The sequence below is a fragment of the Chelonia mydas genome, chromosome 1 (assembly GCF_015237465.2).
Source record: "Chelonia mydas isolate rCheMyd1 chromosome 1, rCheMyd1.pri.v2, whole genome shotgun sequence".
Classification (NCBI taxonomy): domain Eukaryota; kingdom Metazoa; phylum Chordata; order Testudines; family Cheloniidae; genus Chelonia; species Chelonia mydas.
In genome coordinates, this window is record NC_057849.1 from 60,566,797 (window position 1) to 60,583,324 (window position 16,528).

The 16,528-nt window shown below is 48.9% G+C and overlaps 1 long non-coding RNA gene across 1 annotated transcript in view; it reads right to left on the minus strand.

The window, feature by feature from the left end:
• LOC114019826 overlaps positions 1 to 16,528 on the minus strand; it is a 182,571-nt gene that overhangs the window by 77,574 nt on the left and 88,469 nt on the right. The window contains exon 3 of the long non-coding RNA XR_006286776.1: positions 774 to 990. This is a non-coding gene — a long non-coding RNA (uncharacterized LOC114019826). The remainder of the gene's footprint in view (positions 1 to 773; positions 991 to 16,528) is intronic.

A 16,528-nucleotide genomic window follows, 5' to 3' on the forward strand; every position in this document is an offset into this window, starting at 1 on the left:
TTTCTTATTCAGGACCAGTTTTTGCCATGGGTATCAGTGCTGAGTAGTAGCTTATTCCACAACCAATCCCCCTCCACTCTTTGACATTTACAGGGCCAAGTAGTCCCTTAGAAAGCACACACTTCCCCCACCCCCTGTAAAGAGAACCACTCACAAGCACCTGAGAGCAGAATTTGACCCACAATGTTAGAAAATTTCTATCATGCTGTTTCTCTTTCTCATTGTTCCACTCTTTAGATCAGTGGTGGGCAACCTGTGGTCTGCAGGCCGCACATGGCCCGTTAGGGTAATCTGTTGGTGGGCCGCGAGACAGTTTGTTTTCATTGACCGTCCGCAGTCACGGCCACCTGCAGCTCCCAGTGGCCACAGTTTGCCATTCCCGGCCAATGAGAGTTGCGGGAAGCGGCAGCCAGCACGTCCCTGCGGCCCGCACATCCCTGTGGCCCAAGCTGCTACATTGCCAGGCGTAACTACATTGCCAGGACAAACTGGGGATAGGGAAAGGTAGTGCTAAGGACACGCTCAATGTCCTCCCACCTCTTCCTGGCCATCTACACAAGGAGGGGGGATAACCAACCAGCTCTGTGGAGCCTATTTCTCCTTGTACATAGGAAGTGTTGGTACAGTGCATCAGTGCAAGGGAGTATGATATGGCCCTAACCTAAGAAGATCCAAGGGATGTTCAGCATGGATTTTTTTTTCCATTTTAGTGGCTGGAAAGGATTAAGTTTAAAAGATCAAAGCAGAATGAGATAAATCGATTATTGGCATACCTTGTGGAGGGAACAGTGCCCTTGGGACTGGATGGGTAAAGTGGATATTGCATTGCCAGTCCATCTGTAGTCTGGGTCTGTAGTCTCAATCTAGCATTGAGTGGGTAGCCTGGAAAACTACACGGCTGAAATGCTGTAAGCAGTGCCAAATGCAGACGGCAGTCTCGTCCATCCTCTGAGGAAGATATATTTGGCCACATCGCCCGAATGTGACACACTGGAACAAAGGCAGAGTTAGTAATTAAGAGAGCCTACAGTATTTTTCTCCCTGTGCTAAAGGATGGTTAGTCCAGGCCAGTCCAGGTCCAATCCCTCACTGAACAGTGAGGGAAGCTTGCATTACATGATACCTGCTTTGCACAAAGGAGCAGGTTGCTGCAGTGCCAAGGCCGAATTCAATTCTCTGACTTCACTGGGGTTGCAACTGTATAAGCAAGAGCAACACCGAGCTCTGGGTGTCTAATCTGGGATCTTCGCTGGGACAAAAAGAGCTTGGTTTTGCCCAATATTTAAAATAAACATATGAAAGCAAAGCATATGAAAGGAGATACCAGCATTAAATCAAGTGACTAAGGAGGGACTTGTGTTTGGGGAACTGAACTGGGATGTAGAAACTTAGGCTAAATTCCCAGCTCCTTTGTGAATGTGGACAAATTACTTTCCCTTCCAGTACCTCTAGTAATCTTCTGCTTCTGGGGGCATTGGGAGGATACAGTCATTAGCATTTCTGAGGTGCTCAGCTCCTATAATGATGGGTACCCAGAAATGCCAGGTAGATTAATCATATTCGCGGAGTTTAAATGACTGAATGATTTTTGTTTAATAACCTGATTTTTTTTCTTTCCAACAAACAGATATTAAAATCCCATCTGTTTACATGGGATTGTGACACCAGAAATTTTCATATCTTAATTGAGATGTTTTATACATTTCCTTTTAACACATATTACAGCTTTGGAGGAAGTGTGGGCTAGTGGAACAGGCATTAGGCTAGGAGTTAGGAGATCCAGGTGCTAGACCTGATTTGTCACTGCCCTTAGGTAAATCGCTAAACCATTCTGTGCCTTTGTTTTACCTCCTACTTTTTATTTGTCTTGTCTCTTTAGAGCATAAAATCTTCAGGGCATGGACTAGGCATCTGTACAGCTCCTTACATGGTAGACTTTCAGTATCAGCTGGGGCCTCTAAGATCTATTGTAATACAAATACGGAATAATATATTCACAGGGTTAAATTCTGTTCTTACATACACCTGCACAAATCCCAGTATGCACATGCCAACCTCTTCTGAACAGCACATATACATAATGAATGTAAACTAAATCTGTCCCTTGCTGTGGTTTGTCTTTCTTATGACCTTAAATCACCACAAAACCATAAGCTTTCCTAAGGTTTCCCCGTAGGACCTCATAGTATCTGCCCCTAGTTCTCTTTACCTCCAATGCCCTCTTATACTTCTAAAATGGATCTAGTCTAACCTCAGAGTGACTCAACAGAAATACCTCTGCATCTCTATGTATAGTTCAAGCACCTCTGACATCAAGATGACTCAACAGAAGAGTCATGCATCTTCATTCAGGATCCTAGAATCTGCCTCCCTGTTACACTCCCATTGGGCTTGTATTGCATCTGTAAATTTTAATGGCCTTTTTTTTAATAACTCCCTCAGCTGCTGCCACTGTCTAGGTTCCGTGCTACAGTACCTTGGGATCCCAGAGAGTTAGGCTGTAAGGGGAGCCTTTTTACATTGAGCATTCCCACTCCCTCACCATGGCACTTTCTGCTGCTCCATGAAGTTAGAGTCATATTAGGGAATAGCTCAGGAGAGTCCTGCAGTCTCCTGGCTGAAGGTCAGTTACTTCACGCCTGTGCTTGGGGGCAGGGATGGCTTTAAGCGACCTTTGCACTTCCTTTGTTCTGTGGCCATGGAGAGGGCTGCCAACACCCAGCGTTAGCACACTGTCAGGAATGGTTTAACGTATGCTTTGCTTCCCATGGCCAAACATGAGCCCTAGGAAACAGAAGAGCCACAATGTAATATACTCCAGCCAAGTCCTAGACATGCCCTCTGTCAAGGCTGATTCCCCACTCTGGCACTTCGAGTGCAGAAGATGGGGGCCCGCAAGGATTTTAAAAATTAATACTGGCCACTCCAGGCTGGTATTAAGCTCCCAAGGCCATAGCTTCTCTCTGACCTTGGATTGGTAGATGCTGACACCACCCAAGTGCAAACTCCCCCACCCCCTCTTTTGAGAACCCAGGAAGGAACACTTGGGAATTCCTTCCTGTGGGGTACCCTCAAGCCCTTTCACACCCCCTCCAGGGAAGAGCTGAGAAAAAAGCAAAGGAAATCAGCTGTTGCCACCAGCTAATTAAACAACATGTACACAAACCTCTTAGGAACACAAGAACCCAATCCTGTTCTTAAAAAGGTAAATTTTATTAAACCCCAAAAGAAAGGAAATACATTTGGAACTAAGGCTTTTTGCTAGATCTTAAAAGAAACAATTACAAAAATTAAGAATCAAGATAGCTCTCTTGACGTTCAGCTTAAAGGTTACAAGCAAAACAAAAGCATCTAGGGTTAGTACAGAAGAGTCCACAAGCCTTACAGAAAATAAAAGAAATAAACCTAATTGAGTCTCTCTAAACATTCCCTGTCCCAATGAATCCTTCTAGAATTTTCATACCTGGTCCAAACTTTACACCGCATTCCAGCTGCCCCCATCTCTTCAGCCCAGAGAGAACAACAGAGAGACAAAGGGAAAGCTTTTTTCCCATTTAAAAAAGTTCTAGCCCTCCCATATGCTGTTTTGGTCAGGTGCCCACTCCCTTTTCTTTACCTGAGGGACTTTTTAACCCTTTACAGGTAAAGCAAGCAGCCACCAAGAGGGACTTTATAGCTAACTCGCTGGCTGGGTGTCCATAAAAGGTAGCTCCCACTCTCTTAATTTATCACACCCTCACTCCAGCCCTATGTCTGGGTCTGGGAACAGGGCCACTGTACAGCTTTTTACCCCAGCTCCGCATCAGCTAGGGAAGCCTTCTGTGCGAGGCTATTCCTAGGGGGTCATTTCTGCCCATTGAAAAGCCCCTTTATGCTGCTACACTGATGTAAATGGGCCTAAGCAGGACTGAAAATCAGACCCTGTATGTCTAGGGTAGCTTTCTATAGCTCATCATCACCCCACCTTGGAACCTTCTGCTATCTAGGGCCAAGGCCAGGGAGACGTCAGTAGTCTATGATAGAGGAAGATTACTTATAAGTGGCCAGATCCTAGTCCTTACTCTGGCTTCTTTGTCCTGCTTTTGTGATGTAAACATCTGTAAATCCATCTTAACTGAGAAGTGAAACACTCCGCACCTGTATCCTGTAGGGGAATCCCTGGGTGATGTAGAACTGCTGTACTGACTCCTATGCCAGCACACTATCCCAGTTCTTTGCCTTAAGCCCTGACAGTCTACTGCTGAGATTGAACCTGTATCCTTCCATTGGTTTATTTTGATGCTTCTTTAAATATATACACTCCAAATTATTCCACGGGCAAACCACTGGTGTATGTAAACTGGAAACATCAGACATACCGTCTTATGAATGGAATCTATAATTTCATGCCAGAAGTTTTCAATGCCATGACAATCCCCTAGCATGAATAAAAAGTTTCCTTCCAACAATTTTACACACATAACAAAGCTCTGTTCTTGATGGGAACAGTTTATGTAATCTCTTTAGAAATAAATAAGCCTTCTGCTGAAAGTTAAATGACACTATAATTTTCTTGACGTTTATAGACTTCATTTCATCCTGCTCACATGTAGCTGTCTGAGCCAGATGTAAGCCAGGATGTGAATGAGCTCTCCCCTGCCTTCCACTAATGAACTGGGACAATGAACCGGACTTCAGGAGCAGACTGTATTTGCATCAACACACCTACTTTGCTTAGGTGATCAGGGGATAGACCTGCTTTGCCAAAGTGATCAATTTTGGCTGCTTTGGGTTAAAATTCACTTTAGTCTTGGACACGGGCAATGAAATGTTATTTTTACTGTATGACTAAACAGCTGAACTGAATTTAATATGCCCTAATCGAGGGGGTCACCCTAACTTTAACCTCATTTGCTAAGAAGGAGATAGTGATACCAAATCTGACTGAAAATCAGAAGGGATGTGGACTCTGTTGAAAGGGTACTAGACACAATTTGACCTGTCTAGTGTTTAAAGACAGAGCTGCTCAGGTTCAGTTGAGTATCCTTGTTTCTATTCAGTAATTACAGTGCTTGAACCAGAATAGTGTTGCAGTGAAAGATAACCCAGAGGCTATAGTAGCAGTGGGTTTCCCCATTACCTGGTGCAATCCCTTAGAACAGGGCTAAGTGGTAGAACCTCAGAACATGGGATCACAGCAGCAGCCATGAGCATTATGCAGCAGCAAAGACAACGATAGTGGTGAGCAGCAGGACCAGAGGCATGGCTCAACCACACCCCGTCCCCCCCTTCAGAGTTGGGAGGTGAACTCACATGAACACACCTTGGACAACTAGCTGTGAGTGGGTGTAGGACCAGGAGCCTGGAACCAGAGTCCAGGTCAGAACCAGAGACAGAGATCAGAGTCAGGGTTAGGGTGACCAGACTGTAAGAGCGAAATATTAGGACACATTGGGCGAGCGGGGCGGGGAGAAGAGACAGACACAGGTGCACAGCCCTGACCGGAGCCAGAGGCACACTGGTCCGCCTGGCCCTGTGCTACCAGCATGCCCCTTCCTGTTGGGGGTGGGCCCATGCTGCGCCACACAGCTCCCCTGCCCAGCAGCCCCTGGATCCACTATGCCCAGAGCCCCCCTACAACCCTTCCACCACAAATGCACAGTGCTGTGCACACACACACCCTGCCCAGCGCCCCCCCTGCCCACAGCCCCACCACAGCTGCCCAGCACCCCACACAGAACCCCCCACTCACTAGTTTCCCAGTACACACAGATTTCCCCTCCCTTCCATCCTTCCTCCCAGGGCCCTTCCCCACAGCCCCACCACCACAACTACACAATGCCCCACACAAACCCCCACTGCCCAGGGCCCTGACACACACAAATCTCCCCCACTTCCCAGCACACCCCAACAGGGCCCCACTGTCTAGCACCCCAAAACACACAAACCTCCCCCACTGCCCAGCGCCCTCCACACCCTCACAGCCCAGCACCCCCTCCCCCAACTCCTAGATACTCACCATCACACCCAGCCCCCTTCCCTGGCCGCACTCACCAGCCCTGCTGGGAGGTCTCTGGCTCCTAGGGTGAGAGCGGCAAGGGGGGGTCTCCAGACTCTCCACATGCTGCACCTGCCACAAGTGCAAGCTCCATGGCTCCCATTGGCCGGGAAAAGTGCCAATGGAAGCTGCTGGAGCCCCCCCCCCCCACCGTAAGAGCCAGAGGGACCTGCTGGGGGGCAAGGTGGGTAGTCCCGGCGGTGCTTACCTGGGGCGGCTCCCGTCCCGGGAAGCATCCGGCAGGCAGGTCCCTCTGGCTCCTAGGGTCACGGGTTGAGTTGGGTGGGAGGGGCCGAGGGCTCTCTGCCCACTCCCAGCACCTGCACATGTAGCTCCTTCAGCATGTGTAGCCCCTTCAGCACATGGCACTCCTGCCAGTGGGCGGGCGGTGGGAGCTGCCCCAGGAAGCGGTGAGCGGGGGTGCCGCAGCTGCGGTCTGGATGGTCCCGATATCGGGACAAAGGGCATCCCGACTGATGTAAGGTCGGGACGCGGGACAAGTCCCCTAAAATCGGGACTGTCCCGATAAAATCGGGACGTCTGGTCACCCTAGTCAGGGTAGGGCATAGGAGCAGGGACCTGCACTGAGGCAGGAACTGGGAACAGATGGGGTCTGGGATAAGAAGGACACAAATAGCCAGGCAGGCAGGGCTCAGGAGTCAGGCAAGTAGGCAGCATGCATAGTAACAGCCAGCCAAGGATTCATCAGGTTCACCTAAGAAAAGGAGTACTTGTGGCACCTTAGAGACTAACCAATTTATTTGAGCATAAGCTTTCGTGAGCTACAGCTCACTTCATTGGATGCATACTGTGGAAAATACAGAAGACGTTTTTATACACACAAACCATGAAAAAATGGGTGATTATCACTACAGAAGGTTTTCTCTCCCCCCACCCCACTCTCCTGCTGGTAATAGCTTATCTAAAGTGATCACTCTCCTTACAATGTGTATGATAATCAAGGTGGGCCATTTTCAGCACAAATCCAGGTTTTCTTCCACCCCCCCCAGGGGGGGAGAAAACCTGGAGGGGGGAGAGAAAACCTTTTGTAGTGATAATCACCCATTTTTTCATGGTTTGTGTGTATAAAAACGTCTTCTGTATTTTCCACGGTATGCATCCGATGAAGTGAGCTGTAGCTCACGAAAGCTTATGTTCAAATAAATTGGTTAGTCTCTAAGGTGCCACAAGTCCTCCTTTTCTTTTTGCAAATACAGACTAACACGGCTGTTACTCTGAAACCAGGTTCACCTACTTCTTGTGCCTCTTTCTGGTGGAAGTAGAGCTTCCCAGCCGATTCGGGGGGAAGAGGGAGGAGGAAGTTGGACATCTCCCCCAGTCAGGAGTTTTGCTGGCTCCCGGCTCCACTGGTTCAGGTGAGCTGCTGGGTAGTGACTATCGTCTGAGCACTGCCTGGGGCTCCACAGGCCCTGGTTTGAGCCCCGCAGTTCCTCATGGGGGGAGGGGAGAGGAGAGTGGTGTGTTAAAAGGACATTTAGCCATTAGCCTTTCACACAGTGAGCTGGGGAACTGAGGCAAAGGACTATTGCCCAAGCAGAGGCTGTTTAGGTATGGTTTTGCACTGTTATTGTGATGTTTTCCCAAATTAATATAGACTTCCCTTTTTCCTTTTAATAAAAGGGCTTGGTGTTGTTGGTTATACACAGACTCTGTGCTTGCGAGGAGGGGAAGTATTGCCTCGTAGAGGTGCCTGAGGTAGCGTTTAGTTTTCCCACATTACCGGGTGAGGCCTCAAACTGGTTCTGTCTCATAATAAGAGGAAACCCTAGATATTGAACCCACTCTTCATTGCTGCCACCCGCTGGCAGAAGGGTTTCAGACTTATACCCTCATTCCATTTTTCTAAGGGCTTGGCTGCACTTGCAGATGTAGAGCGCTGGGAGTTAAATCAGCTTTTGGAGACCACAGCAGGGAAAACGCTGCTGTGTGTTTACACTGTCAGCTGCAAGAGCACTGGTGTGGCCACGTTAGCAGCTCTTGCAATGCCACAAAGAGCAGTGCATTGTGGTAGCTATCCCAATGTGCAAGTGGCTGCAACGTGCTTTTCAAGTGTGTTGTGGGTATGTGGGGGGAGCGAGAGTGTGTTTTGAGGGGCTGAGAGCATGTCAGCATGCTGTTTTGTAAGTTCAGACAGCAGCAGACCCCCCTCACCTCCCTCCCCCCCCCACACTCACAACAGCAGTATTCCACACTAGTCGCTTTGTCCCAGAGCAGATAAGCATGCCGGCTGTCAGAAACAGAGCTTTGAAAGGGGATAGCCGAATGCCTGCAGCCAATTTCAAAATAATGACAAGAGTGGCCACTTGACTTCAGGGGATTATGGGACATTTCCAGAGGCCAGTCACAACGCAGTAATGCAACACCTCATCCACACTGACGCCTGGGCATGTCAGATGGGGCGCAACAAGCTTTATGCTTCTCGTGGAGGTGGATTACCAGGAGTGCTTCAGCTGCAGAGTCCAGGCGCTCTACGTGCCTTGCCAGTGTGGACACCTCCAGAGTTAGGGCGCCCGGGGCTGCTTTAATGTGCTCTAACTCAGTGGTTCTCAAAGCCGGTCTGCCGCTTGTTCAGAGAAAGCCCCTGGCGCGCCAGACCGGAAGCGGTGTGGGCCAAGGGACATGCTGGCCACCCTTCCCACAGCCCCCATTGACCTGGAGCGGTGAACCACGGCCAGTGGGAGCCGCTATCGGCCGAACCTGCGGATGCGGCAGGTAAACAAACCAGTCTGGCGCGCCAAGGGCTTTCCCTGAACAAGTTGGCGGACTGGCTTTGAGAACCACTCTCTAACTTGCAAGTGTAGCCAAGCCCTAAGATTCCTTGGAGAGAGGAGCATGAGCCATTCTGGGGCAGGGGATGTTAATTCTTATTACATATTTATTGAGCACCATGATCACTCCAGCTCTGTTTCCTCAGCTAGAGTGTGAAGGTAATCTGTTCCTTAGCACTGGAACTAGCTTGGAATAGAATAGTATCAAAATACTAGAGGTGGAATTTAGGACCTAGCGAAGCAGAGCACAAAACAGGAGTGCTCTACACAGAAGCCTTTAGTGTGAGAAGATTTAAGTTAAAAACACAGCTTCACTTTGAAAAGTGACATTGTAAAAGCGGCATTGTAGGTTTCCACTGAAAGCGAAGTGGGTTGCATAGCTGTGAATGAGGGCATCATCTGAAGATAATGAAATTTTAAAAGGACTACAGAATTGTTGTTTCTGTGATGGTGCATAAAAAGGAAAATTCAGCCTGATGCTCTGAGACCAGATAAGTTTGCGAGGCTGGCAGTCAGGAAAAAAACAAAAGTTCATAAATTGACACCAAATTGGATATGAAATCATTGAGAGACAATTAACATTGTGATGGAGTCTATCACGGAGAGGGCTGGGTTGTGCCAATGGTTAGACAGCTAACATTGTTTGTAGAGTTGGTGAGAAGTTTTTCCAACAAAAGTTTGTCATAAAAAAGGGGTTTATAAAAAGTTTTTTTTGAGAGTTTGATAAAGTTTGTTCATAAAAATTCTGAAGTGCAAAGCTTTAAAAAAAATAGTACTTGTGGGACCTTAGAGACTAACACATTTATTTGAGCATAAGCTTCGTGAGCTACAGTTCCGATGAAGTGAGCTGTAGCTCACGAAAGCTTATGCTCAAATAAATTGGTTAGTCTCTAAGGTGCCACAAGTACTCCTTTTCTTTTTGCAGATACAGACTAACACGGCTGCTACTCTGAAAAACAAAAGAAAAAAAAAGAGTGTTCATTTAGTTGAGGAAAAAAAATCATACTTAAAGTCCATCCCCTGCAAAAAGAGAACAAGTTAAAAAGAGAGGTGGAGAAATCTACTCCCTTTGCTTTACTTACCTCCCTCCCACTTATAGTTTAGTGTGGAAAAAAAATAAAGTAAAATGGGAGAATGCTCTCCCTGTGGAAAAGGGTGAAAGCAGCCTGAGAAAATGGCTCTCTTCTCCCTTCCCTTAAAAACAAAACACCATACTAACCATAGGACCAGAGAAGAGACTAAAGAGTAAGAAAAGTAGTATCCCAAAAACCTAAGATTTTTTTATTTTGCCTGAATGAAACAAGTTTTCCAATCCAGTCAAACAAACCAAAATACTCATTTTCTTTTCAAGTGTTTGTGAATTTTTTTTTTTTTTTTTGCAACCAAATCTAGCTACTTACATAAGAATCCTCTATGGAAAAATCAGAAAACAGACACCAACTACAGGGTGGGTTCTCCTTTTCTTCTGTTAATTTCCCTTATCCTGAAAAAGAGACTTAGAATACTTTTCCATAGGAGAGATTTGTTGGTGGTGCTCTCTTAAACCTGTGAGACTCCATTTTGAATCAAGTGGAGGATGCTGATTGGCCAGAATCTGTTAGGGGTGGGTTTAAGAAGATGTAAGCAGTGTCAGGATGAGCTCCACCCTGACATCTGGTGGTGAGGTGTGGCAAGTTGTGGAAAAAAAACTTCAGGGGCCGATCTCATTTGCATAGGCACACCCACCCCGCCTAGACTGAGGCCATAGCTGCCCAAATGGTCACTTCAGCTGTTGTGGGATCCCCAGTGTCTGTTATTGGGGCGGGAAGAGTAAATTGTTATTACCCTGATTATGGGAACTGTGCTTGGAACTGTACTTGGCCTTTTGTTATGATGGAGGGACTCACCATCAACTGAGTAGCACTCGCTAGGCAAGGGTCATGGGTTCCAAAACTGTGTGAATTGAGAGAGACTTGAGACAGGTATTAGTACCTAGTGGTGTGGGCCCCTTTGTGAGGGCCTGAAGCACCAATTGCACCTCTGTCTCTCTCCACTGTGGAATGTCAGAGCTAATTTTGGGTCTATTAAGAGTCTTGCTACAGGTACTGGGCTGCATTCACGTTGGCCTTATGGTGCACCAGCACTAAGGCCCCCACTACTATGAGCTGAAATCACTGAGAGCTGAAATCACTAAGAGCTGAAATCACTGAGCACTGTGTCAAGTAGTGGGGAGCCGGAAGATCTAGCGTGCAGTGGTGCCGTTCGTGAGACGGCGAGCTGTGCAGAGCGGAGCCGTTCGTGAGACGGCGAGCTGTGCAGAGCGGAGCCGTTCGTGAGACGGCGAGCTGTGCCGAGCGGAGCCGTTCGTGAGACGGCGAGCTGTGCCGAGCGGAGCCGTTCGTGAGACAGCGGTGTGTTCGTGAGATGGCGAGCTGAGCAGAGCTGTTCGTGAGACGGCAAGCTGTGCAGAGCGGAGCCGTTCGTGAGACAGCGAGCTGTGCGGAGTGGAGCCGGTCGTGGTGGAGCGGAGCCATCCGTGAGACAGCGGTGTGTTCGTGAGACGGCGAGCTGTGCAGAGCAGAGCCGGTCGTGGTGGAGCAGAGCCGTTCGTGAGACAGCGTAGCAGAGCAGAGCCCTGTGGGGCAGTCAGCTTCAGGACACGTAAGGTGCCCTTTACCCCTTTCCCCCACACACAGGCACATTTTAGCCAGACTGGGGAGTAACACTATGCAGATGAACTTTTGAACTCTGGGGCTGGACTTTTTGGACTTTGGGTGATTTGTGGATTGCTGGACTCAAGAGACGTTTGGGTGCTGGGACTCAAGAACCCGAGGGAAAGGGGCATGCCCCAATTTGCTTGGGGTGGTTTTTTTTTGCTCATGGGTTGTGTTATGAATCCTGTTGGTGGTGTTTCCCCAACATAATGCCACATTGTTTCTCTCTGTTATTAAAAGGCTTTTTGCTACACTCAGACTATGTGCTTGCGAGAGGGGAAGTATTGCCTCTTGGAGGCGCCCAGCGGGGGTGGTATATATTTGTCCCAGGTCACTGGGTGGGGGCTCGAGCCGGTTTGCATTTTGTTATTGGAATGGATCCCCTAGATATTGAACCCGGCCCTTGTTGCTGCCAACTCTGATGGGCAGAAGGGTTACATTTTTGGGGCTCGTCCGGGATCCCTGGGTCAGTACCCCTCGCAAGCACCTGTTGAGTGATCCACTACATTGGAAAACAATTTATATTTTTTTTGTTTGTGCTTATATTTTGAGGAAATTACTGTTTGTATAATGGCTAATTTGTCAGGTTTGTTGGGCCCTGGCTCAGCAGCTTCTAGCTCAGAGGCTGCAGCCTCGGCTGATGATTGGAGAAAAGCTCTGGAGCAAACATTGGAAAAGGTTGTGCTGTCCCATGCTGCGTCAAACTCTTGTCGTAAGTTAAGATTATTTGCTGGGGAGGAGGAGTTTGAACCCTGGTTAGAGCATACCACTGAAATGCTGCAAGAGTGGGCCGTACCAGATGCAGAAAAGCGAAGATGCCTCATAGAGAGCCTTGGCGGCCCAGCATTAGATGTGATTCGCACCCTGAAGCTCACTGACCCTGGGGTCAGTGTGAAGGACTGCCTAGAGGCCCTTGAACACAACTTTGGGAGCGTAGAGGACCCTGAAGACAGCTACTGTAAGTTCCTTAATTCCCGACAACAAAAGGGCGAGAAGGCTTCAGCCTACATACAGAGACTGGAGAGACTGCTTCAGAGAGCTGTCATGAGGGGAGCAGTGACTGCTGAGCAGATGGATCAGACCAGACTGGCTCAAATTGTAAGAGGAACTCAGTATCAGAACCCGATTCTACTTCATCTCCAGCTAAGAGAACGACGGGAACATCCCCCAAGTTACTCCCAGCTGATGAAAGAGGTCAGAGAGGAGGAAGAAAGGCAGGCTGCCAGTGAGTTTTGGGAAGCCCAAACATCGGATCCAGCCAGCACAACACCACTGCAAGCGGCCAGTGTACTGATGGTGAGCACCAGAGAGGAACTTGCCCAACAAATGCAGGTCCTGACGGAACGGATAGCTGAGCTGCAAAGTACCATTGACCAAGTTAAGACTTCCAGGAATAAGAAGCCTCAACCGGTGGCAATTGAGAAGCCCGCACTTAGAGCCACCATCCCACCCAGGCGAAGGGGGAAAGGTCAATTCTTCTGCTACCGATGTGGTCAGGATGGACACAGTGCTGCCAAGTGCCGTAATGAAGAAAACCCCTCCTTGGTGTATGGAAAGCTGAGGATCAGTTGGGAGAGATCCGGTAGCTGCCAGAGGGTCTGGGGACGGGGACCCCCCAGGTCTGCAGGATTTGAAGATTCCCCCAGAAAAGACTGTCCAGCTGGGATCCCCGCAGGACTGATAGGGCCTCGAGCAGAGGTCACGGTGAGGATTGAAGGGGTGGAGTGTAAAGCAGTGCTTGACACTGGATCTCAAGTGACTATTATATTTCAGTCATTCTACCAGCAGATGCTTAGGCACCTGCCTATACAGCCACTGACTGGCCTTGGCCTGTGTGGCCTCAGCATGGATGAATACCCCTACCAAGGGTATGTCATAGTGCACCTGGAATTCCCAGAGGAGGTTGCTGGGGTAAGAGAAGAGGTAGACACAGCTGCCTTAATATGCCCTGACCCTAAAGGGACCTCTGATATGTCTGTGCTGATAGGGACCAACTCCAGTCTCTTCAAGGTACTCGCGGATTACTGCAGAAGGCGGGCTGGGGACCAGTACCTGAATACCCTGATGATCCATACGCTTTGTGCTGAAGCCTATAGGAAAATTGAGAGCTCTAAAAGGGAGACATCTGAGCTACCGCTTGGGGCACTGAAGTACGCGGGCACGACCCCCTTAGTAGTGCCTGCAAGGACGGAGCAAGAAGTGCTTGTCATGAGTACCTGTCTGAAAGGCAGTAAAGGGACGTTAGCAATGATAGAGCAGCCGATGGGAGGAGAGCTCCCTGAAGGAGTGCTGGTCCCCAGTGGAGTCATAACCCTACCTGCTGAAGCCCAGGAAAGGGTGACTATACTGATTGCTAATGAAACGAGTCGTGATGTTGTTGTGAAGCAAGGACAAAAGATAGCAGACCTCTTTGAGCCTGAGTCGATTGTAAAACCCCAGTGTGAAACTCAAGTTCCCACAATAGACCCAGCAAAGTTTGACTTTGGAGATTCACCAGTGTCCGAGGACTGGAAAGATCGCCTGAGGAAGAAACTTTGTGAAAGATCCAAGGTGTTCTCACTGCATGAGTGGGATGTGGGATGTGCAAAAGGAGTAGAGCACAATATCAGACTCCATGACTCTCGACCTTTCAGGGAGAGATCTAGGAAGATTGCTCTCTCTGAGATGGAAGATGTGCGACATCATCTTCAGGAGCTGGCTGCGAATGGCATCATTACAGAGTCCCGCAGCCCATACGCCTCACCCATTGTGGTAGTCCGTAAAAAGAATGGGAAAATTCGGATGTGTATTGACTATCGCACCCTAAACAGCCGTACTGTGGTCGACCAGTACACTATGCCTCGAGTGCAAGATGCCTTAGACTGTTTGCTGGGAAGCCAGTGGTTCTCTGTGTTGGATCTTCGAAGTGGATACTACCAGATCCCTCTGGGAGAAGAAGATAAGGAGAAGACAGCCTTCATCTGCCCATTAGGGTTTTATCAGTTCGAACGCATGCCCCAAGGGATTTCTGGAGCACCTGCCACCTTTCAACGTCTCATGGAGAAAGTTGTGGGAGACATGAATTTACTGCAAGTGTTAGTTTATTTGGATGACCTGATTGTGTTTGGAAGAACCTTAGAGGAGCATGAAGAAAGACTTCTTAAAGTGCTTGATAGGTTGGAGGATTATGGTCTGAAGCTTTCAATTGACAAATGCCAGTTCTGCAGAACCTCAGTGAAGTATGTGGGTCACATCGTGTCCCAAGAGGGTGTGAGTACTGATCCTGATAAAATAGAAGCACTCACTACATGGCCACGTCCCAGTAACTACAGAGAACTCAAGACCTTTCTCGGATTTAGTGGCTACTACCGCAGATTTGTGAAAAACTATGCTACGATTGTAAAGCCTCTGAACGATCTCACCAGGGGACATCAGTCCAGCAAGAACAAATCTAAGTCCAAGAATAAGGGGAGGTCTCCAAAGCCCCCTGTGCAGAGACACTATGGCCCATTTGGCTACCGCTGCGGCTCGGAAGAACGCAGACCGCAACAAACATCGATATGATGCTAGAGTGCGTTCGCAGGAGCTCCAGCCGGGGGACAGAGTCCTGCTGCGAAATTTGGGTATTGCTGGCAAACACAAGATAGCTGACAGATGGAAGGCAATACCTTACCTGGTGATGGAAAAGCTGGGAGATCTGCCGGTCTACAAGATCAAACCTGAAGACGGCCCAGGGCAAATAAAGACGGTGCATAGAAACCTTTTGCTCCCTGTGGGGGAATTGGTAAGCATCCCTTATGAGACGGGCCACGACAGGGCAGCCGGGCAGAACAGAGGTGCTAGACCCAAGCCGCCATCCAAAACAGACAGCGGGCCCCCTGCAGCTAACTTACCCCTATTCTGCACATCTGAGAGTGAGTCTGAGGAGGAAGACACAACCCTGGTGTATCCTGGGATGGAGACAAGATTTCAGTCTCGATCAGCTGAACCAAACGAGAGTTTTCCCTCTTCTGCCCTAAACCCCATGGCGGAATTATTTAGGCCCCTTTCTGACACCCCGGTGCCGCTGATGAGACCCCCCTGTGATGACACACACAGGTTATTGGACAATGGAGACACACAGGTAGAGGATGTCCTGGGCACCTTGGACCCTCCAGCGTTAGAACTAGGAGTGCAGGGGCCTACGCCAGTAGCCGAGGGACCCTCCAGGGAAGCCTCTCCATCCGTCACTCAAGAGGATGTTCCCCCTACCTCGGCAACAGAGAGTCTCAATAGACGAGACAGGGTGATAAGACCAGTGAAACGGTTAACTTATGATGCACCTGGGGTGACTAGTGAGGAGCCAATACATTTAGCACACAGGCTTGTGGAAGCTAAAGTGGGCTTCCTGAGGCCCTTTGGAGGAAACCAATGAGTTGGTATAAAGGGCGTGTGATTTGTCGGGACGACAAATTCTCGGCTGGGGGGAGGATGTAAGCAGTGTCAGGATGAGCTCCACCCTGACATCTGGTGGTGAGGTGTGGCAAGTTGTGGAAAAAAAACTTCAGGGGCCGATCTCATTTGCATAGGCACACCCACCCCGCCTAGACTGAGGCCATAGCTGCCCAAATGGTCACTTCAGCTGTTGTGGGATCCCCAGTGTCTGTTATTGGGGCGGGAAGAGTAAATTGTTATTACCCTGATTATGGGAACTGTGCTTGGAACTGTACTTGGCCTTTTGTTATGATGGAGGGACTCACCATCAACTGAGTAGCACTCGCTAGGCAAGGGTCATGGGTTCCAAAACTGTGTGAATTGAGAGAGACTTGAGACAGGTATTAGTACCTAGTGGTGTGGGCCCCTTTGTGAGGGCCTGAAGCACCAATTGCACCTCTGTCTCTCTCCACTGTGGAATGTCAGAGCTAATTTTGGGTCTATTAAGAGTCTTGCTACAGGTACTGGGCTGCATTCACGTTGGCCTTATGGTGCACCAGCACTAAGGCCCCCACTACTATGAGCTGAAATCACTGAGAGCTGAAATCACTAAGAGC